This window comes from Pyxicephalus adspersus, chromosome 3 (assembly GCF_032062135.1).
Source record: "Pyxicephalus adspersus chromosome 3, UCB_Pads_2.0, whole genome shotgun sequence".
In the NCBI taxonomy this organism is placed as follows: domain Eukaryota; kingdom Metazoa; phylum Chordata; class Amphibia; order Anura; family Pyxicephalidae; genus Pyxicephalus; species Pyxicephalus adspersus.
The window spans coordinates 147,661,472-147,668,064 of NC_092860.1; the positions used below are offsets into that span (position 1 = coordinate 147,661,472).

The 6,593-nt window shown below is 38.1% G+C and overlaps 1 protein-coding gene across 1 annotated transcript in view; it reads left to right on the forward strand.

Annotated features, from left to right (window-relative positions):
• Nucleotides 1-788: 788 nt before the first annotated feature.
• The window catches only part of LZTS3 (leucine zipper tumor suppressor family member 3), a 49,132-nt gene continuing 43,327 nt past the window's right edge, over nucleotides 789-6,593 (forward strand). Inside the window, exon 1 of the mRNA XM_072406646.1 lies at nucleotides 789-1,098. The gene's annotated coding sequence lies outside the window, so the exon portion shown is untranslated. The remainder of the gene's footprint in view (nucleotides 1,099-6,593) is intronic.

Below are 6,593 nucleotides of genomic sequence, written 5' to 3' on the forward strand. Positions count from 1 at the left end.
CAGGCGCTGCAGGTTATCACACTGCCCTTGCGGACACCCCAGATTATAACACTGCCCCCAGAGACACCTCAGATCGTAACACTGCCCCCACAGGCTTGATGACTTATTTTGGCCATGTGATTTATAATGCTGATGCTCACGATTTATAATTCACTTCTATGTACAATATACTAGTCAAGCCCTTATTACCTGTATCTACTCCCTCTCTGAGCCCTTACTACCTGTATTACTGATATTAATAAAAACTTTGTCTACAAGCACAAAAGTCACATTTATTAGCAAACCAACCAATTACCAGTCTTTTACTTTCCATAACTCAACAAATTTATAAATTGCCTCTTGTAATATTTATATAACGTTCCTGGTGGAAAGGGGATTGCTGGGACTTGTCTATGATGACTGAACACAGACATAAGATCAGTTGGAGGGGTGACCATGCTTTTCCTGTGCAGTGCACAGGCCAGTTCCACGTCCCAATGTGTGTGTGTGTTCTTAAAGAGTCATACACATCTCTGCATTTTTCCTCTTATCTCCCCCATTTTTTCTTTTACTACCAAACCCTTAAATAGGAAAGGGGTTTGACATGGGCTGTGTTATTAATATTATTATTAATAAACAGGATTTATATAGCACCAACATATTACGCAGCACTATTCTCCAGATTTAAGGCCCACAATCAGATGAGATATTCTTCGAGGATCAGCAGTTTTATCATTAGGAGGCTCTGCTCTTCTGATGAAGAAATATTTTAATTCTCTCGGCTGTTGAATTGGCACTGTGGGATGCCGGAGCCCTATACCCACCTACATATCAACCCACTAGGGCAGTCAGCCCAACTGAACACTGCGTGCTACACAGAGACGTGACTCAGTGTGCTGGAAAACAGGCGTACACACACACCGAAGAACTAGTGCCTGGTGAGGCTACCCGCTTCGCCGTGACATCTTCATCTGTGTGTGTAATGAGGATTCCCGAATTGCTGGGCTATGCGGCACTGCTGGGGAAGGAGGGGGACATATGTGGCCAGTGAGGAGTGGGCTCAGGCACCCAGGATTCAGGAGGCCCTGTGAAAGCCAAGGAGAAACAGAATCCAGAAAGGTAACGGAAGGGGGCTCGTTACAGCTCTAGCTAATCACAGATTGCAGGAGCCTTCACCGGCGTCAGCAGTCAGCCTTCACCACTGACATTCACCTCTCTTATGTATTCCTGCCTGTAATGAGCATTATCCAGAGAGGAATAACGGGATCTGCTCTGCAGGAAATACAGAGTGTAAGCGTGTGTGCATCAGCGTTATGTACTGAGAGATACGTGTGTGTGAATGTGTGTTCATCCGTGTTATTATTATTAAACAGTATTTATATAGCGCCAACATATTACGCAGCACTGTACAATAAATAGGGGTTTGCAAATGACAGACAGATACAATGACACAGTAGGAGGAGAGGACCCTGTTCAGAAGAACTTACAATCTATACAGAGATACGTACAAGTGTGTTTGCATCGGTGTGAGTGTATCACTGCTATCCTTTAAGATACATATGGTGTGTGTTCATCGGTTTTATATATGAAGATGCATGCATGTGTATGCACTGGTTGTGTGTTTTTGTGTGTACCCACTAATGTTATCAACTGGGATACAAACGTGTGTGCACTGGTCTTATAGTTTAAGCTCCGTTCATTTGTTTGTCTATGTATGTATGTGTGTGTGTGTGTGCGTGCGCAACAGTGTTCTTTATCACGTTTGTGTACACACATGTGTGTGCATCAATATTATAAATCGAGATATGTGCATGAGTGTGTGCATCAGTTATATGTATTAACATATATACATGTATGTGTATATTCCTGTTATATATTGTTTTACATGTGTGTGCACTGGTGATAACAATCAAGATACATACAGTACATGTATGTGTGCATCAATGTCATATACAAAGATACATACATATATGTGTGCATCAGTATTGTAGATACAACACATATGTATGCTTATGAAATGGTGTTACATATCCAGATGCATACATGTGTGTGTGCACTAATGATATAAATTGTAGTACATACGTGTGTGTGTTTGTGTAATAAATTAATGTACATGCATGTGTGTGTGCATTGGTAGTATTATTCTGAGATATACATATTGTATGTGTGTACTGATGTTATATATCAGTATGTGTGTGCACCTCAGTGTTTTATGTTGAGATACATATGTATGTTATATATCAAATTACACGTTTGTGTGCACTGGTGTTATATCAAGATATGCGCATGTGTGTGTGCACCGGTTTATATATAGCATTACCTATATGTATCTAATAATCTATCCATCTATCTATCTGTCATTTAAAAAGAATCTGTCTTAATCTGTCTTTCTCTGATCTGTTTCTACTTATTCTTTGACCTTTACCAACCATGACATACCTGACTGTCCACCCATCTGCATCTCTTTGTGCCTATACATGACTATACATTTCATATACTGAATGTATATAAACCTACATGTACCCCAGATATAGTATATAATATACATAAACTTTTAGGGAAATTCTCTTCTGCCTTGATCTGGCATTCTTAACATGTAAGATTCCAGGAATGTGTGTACAGAAGTGATTGATGTTGTCTTTTTTCATATGGTATATAGTAAACTGTTATCTTGTCCTAATATCCATTTTGCTTGACTGTGGGATGTGCCATCCTGATAATATGAATACACTTTGCTAGGCCGAATTAATGTGTTCATCCTCTGCTTAAAGACTCCTACACAAAGAACTCTTGGAGGTAGTTTCTGGTTTAGATTAAACTTGAAGTCACATTCCTTCTGCTGCCACTGAGGGAGTCATATCTGCAGAATTCCCATTATATGTTATGTAATAGTTAAAAAAAACAATATGGAGGGTCAAGCTTCAAATAATGTCTGTATCTGGTGACCATGGAGTGGAAATGGAGAGGACTTTTCACTTGAACTCCCAAGAAATGTCCTGGGGGTGCATGCATATATCCACTTCCAAGCATCAACCAGATCTAAGATATCAGTTTTTAGTGCGATGACCTTTTTAAAATTATGTATACTGAGTGACCAATCAAACATATTGTTCATAAAAAAGAATGTTATATCTGGAAAGTTCTACTCCAATTCGTAAAACACAGCAGGACAAAGGGCCATGTTAGGTGTAGTAGAGCTGGATCCTGATCACTTCCAGTAATCAGGCCAGTTAGAGGTTTGGTGCTTCACATGTAAAGAATAAAAGAATTGTATTAATATATTGGGTTGGGTCATCTTTGAGTGTAGTGTACTATGTATGGAGTATATTAGAATTTTAATATGAACCTTCTCAGTGGTTGGTCATGTTGCCGGTGTATGTATAGAATGTAATAGAATTGTATTATGGTCATCTCCAATGGTGGGTCATGTTGGAGGTGTTGTGTTCAATGCATAGAGTATAGTATATTTGTATTTTGGTTGTGTCTAGTGGTTGGTCATGTTGGGGGTTTAGTGTTGTTTAAATAAAGTGTAAATCCAGTACCCAGGCCAGTAGGAGGTTGGGTGTTCTATATACAATCAAAATGTAAAGTGTATAATAGAATTTTTATATAATTCTTTTCAATGGTTGGTCATATTGGAGGTGTAGTGTTCTATGTACATAGTATAGCAGATTTGTAGTTTGGTCATGTACGCTGGTCAGTCATGTTGGAGGTGAAGTGTTCTATATATAATGTGTAGTAGAATTGTATTTTGTACATGTCCAATGGTTGGTAATGTTAGAGGTGTGGTGTTCTATGTGCTCATGTAGTATAGAAGAATTGTATTATGATTATGTCCCATAGTCGGCCATGTTGGAGGTGTAGCTTTCTATGTATATCGTATAACAGAATTGTATTGTGATCATATGCAGTAGTTCTTCATGTTGGAGGTGTAATATTTATATGGAATGTGAGAGATTGATATCAAGATCTTGTCAGTCAAGTCTTTTTTGTTTAAAAGTATAACAGAACTGTTTTATAACCTTGTTTATTGGTGAGGTTATGTTGGGACTTTGTTTTTCTATTTTATTATAATACAATACAGTAAGTATTTGTTCTTTTGTTAGTGTAGTTAGGAGAATAACTCACATTTTTGGCATTCCTATTTAATCAGATTTACAGCAACAAGTTTATTTCAAATCAACATGTATTTCTCCCCCATTCCAGAGACTGAATGTGCAGCTGATAGGCTGTTTTATACTTTCTTATAAATCAAAAAGAATTTTGACAATAATACCTCTGAAGTGGGCTACATTCCATTGCTCTGGTGAGAGGAGGACATACAGAAGATAGCAAAGAAGAATTATTGAGATTTGTGTATGTAGTTAGCAAAACTTTCCTTTGATCACTAACTGACCCTGAAATACTGGATTCCTGCTAATACTACCAATCATTGTAAGTCATCTTTTTTAATGCAAGCAAATTAAATTTTTATATATCTCAGCCAATCTCATTTAAAAAAAATCCAACAATTATCTGTGGTCTTTTAAGTTTTAGCAAGACCTTTATAGAAATTGCCAACTGGCAGAACAGTTTTGCATCTGTGCGAAATAACACTTGGCAAGCTACTAGCCAATCTCTATCTACCTATCAAAGCAGACCTATAACTAAAAAAAGAATGGATTACTGCTAAAATTACCTAAAAATCTTTTGAGACTGAAAATAGTTTTGGTGCTGACCTTGTATCTAAACCAAGCAAATGGTAACAGACAGGATATACCAATGGGATTAGCCCTTGTGGACTTCAATGGGATTAACCGCCAAGTTCAAGTTTGGTGAACCTTTGGCAAATGAAAATATAGATTTACTTATCCCTAGCCTACAATAGCAATCATTCACAATAAAGATAGAACACCTGGATCCTTATTTTATCAGCTAAACATATAGGATGTTGTAGTTGCATCATGAATTTTCCTAAGCACTACTGCATGCTATTCATGTAGCTAACACTGCAGGAAGACATTTGTTTTCTATGTTTCATGATCAATTCCTCATCTATGAATCTCTACTGATTTTACTGTTCCACTGAGTTCATTCCAAAGTTTGCAATATCGAACAGCTCTGCTTTTCAAAGAACCATATGAGTTCAAGCCTAAAGATTTCATGTGTATGGAAACATTCTACTTTGTGCATTATCTACATTAACTGAAAACAATGAGCAGAATTGCATTAGCTCAGAATAATAGGGATAATCATATTGGAGTACTAATTACAAGTTCAAGTGAACAGATATTATCTAGGAGTAGCAGGAGGAGTCATTTTCATCAATAACGGCCAGGGTATGTGGCACCTGTGTGAAGCTTTATGTGAATGCAAAGCCTGTAGGGTTTTTATGCTAGTGCAGAGCTGTTACGGGAATACAGCTGGAAAATGATTTGTGTGATGGATTACAGTTAACCTTTACCAAACCTTGACAGTCTGTATAGAGTATATGATGAACAAGTGCACATACAGGTGCACTTTACAGGAGTTCTTACAAGGAGCCTACACTTAGACAGAGAATGACATACATTGCATTAAGGAAGCCTATTCATTTAGAATGCATAACAATGGACCAACAAACATGAAAAAAATAGACCTTTACCACAAAGCAAGAAGGAAATTAAAAAACAGATCTAAAGTACACTAAATGGGTTAGTATATTGCATTCAATATTTTTATTATTATTGTTATTCATAAACAGGATTTATATAGCGGCAACATATTACGCAGCGATGTACAATAAATAGGGGTTGCAAATGACAGATAGATACAGACAGTGACACAGGAGGAGGAGAGGAGACCCAGCCCTGAAGAATTTACAAACACTATAAATGGCACTCCAACACATTGGGACTGATTTATCAAAGCTCTCCAAAACTGGAGAAGATAGACTATCATGGGAGAACATGGGTGAGTAAGAAACCTGGATTGGATCTGGTCCAGGATTGAAAAAATATGCCAACTAATAGCCAAAGATTTTTGAAGAAATCCCTACCAGGTTTGCCCAGATTCTACAATGATAATCTATCTTTTCCAGTTTGGATAGTTTAATAAATCAGGCCCAGTATGTAAACTATAGGGGCTAGGGCTATATAATTTTCAGTATAGCATTTGAAATGCAGTAGTTGAGAATATGTAACCTACAACATAGTGTATACAGAGTGGTGGTCAGGATTATGCCATGTACACATATATGAAGGTATATAAAACAAACACAGAATAATGCAATGTATAAATAATATAAAACCAACTTAACCACCCGGCCTTTAAACCCGACCTTGGTTCGGGGTAAAAACACTTGCAGAAAGTGTTTTAACTTTTCTCGGGTGGTTAAAAGCTATCACTTACCTGTTCCTGCTGTGATCATCCTGTGTTCTGTTGTTCCAGCGTCGTGTTCCAGCCTCGTTCTCCAGCGTCGATCTTCCTCTCCAGCATCGATCTCCCTCTCCAGCATCGATCTCCCTCTCCAGCATCGGGTGCCTGTCTTCTCTGCCGGCTTCTTCTTCTCTTCTCTGTTCGCGTTGCATGTCCCTCGGCGATCCCTGATGATGTGCGGGTGGGAGGCGGGGCGGGAAATTCAAATAACTTTGCAT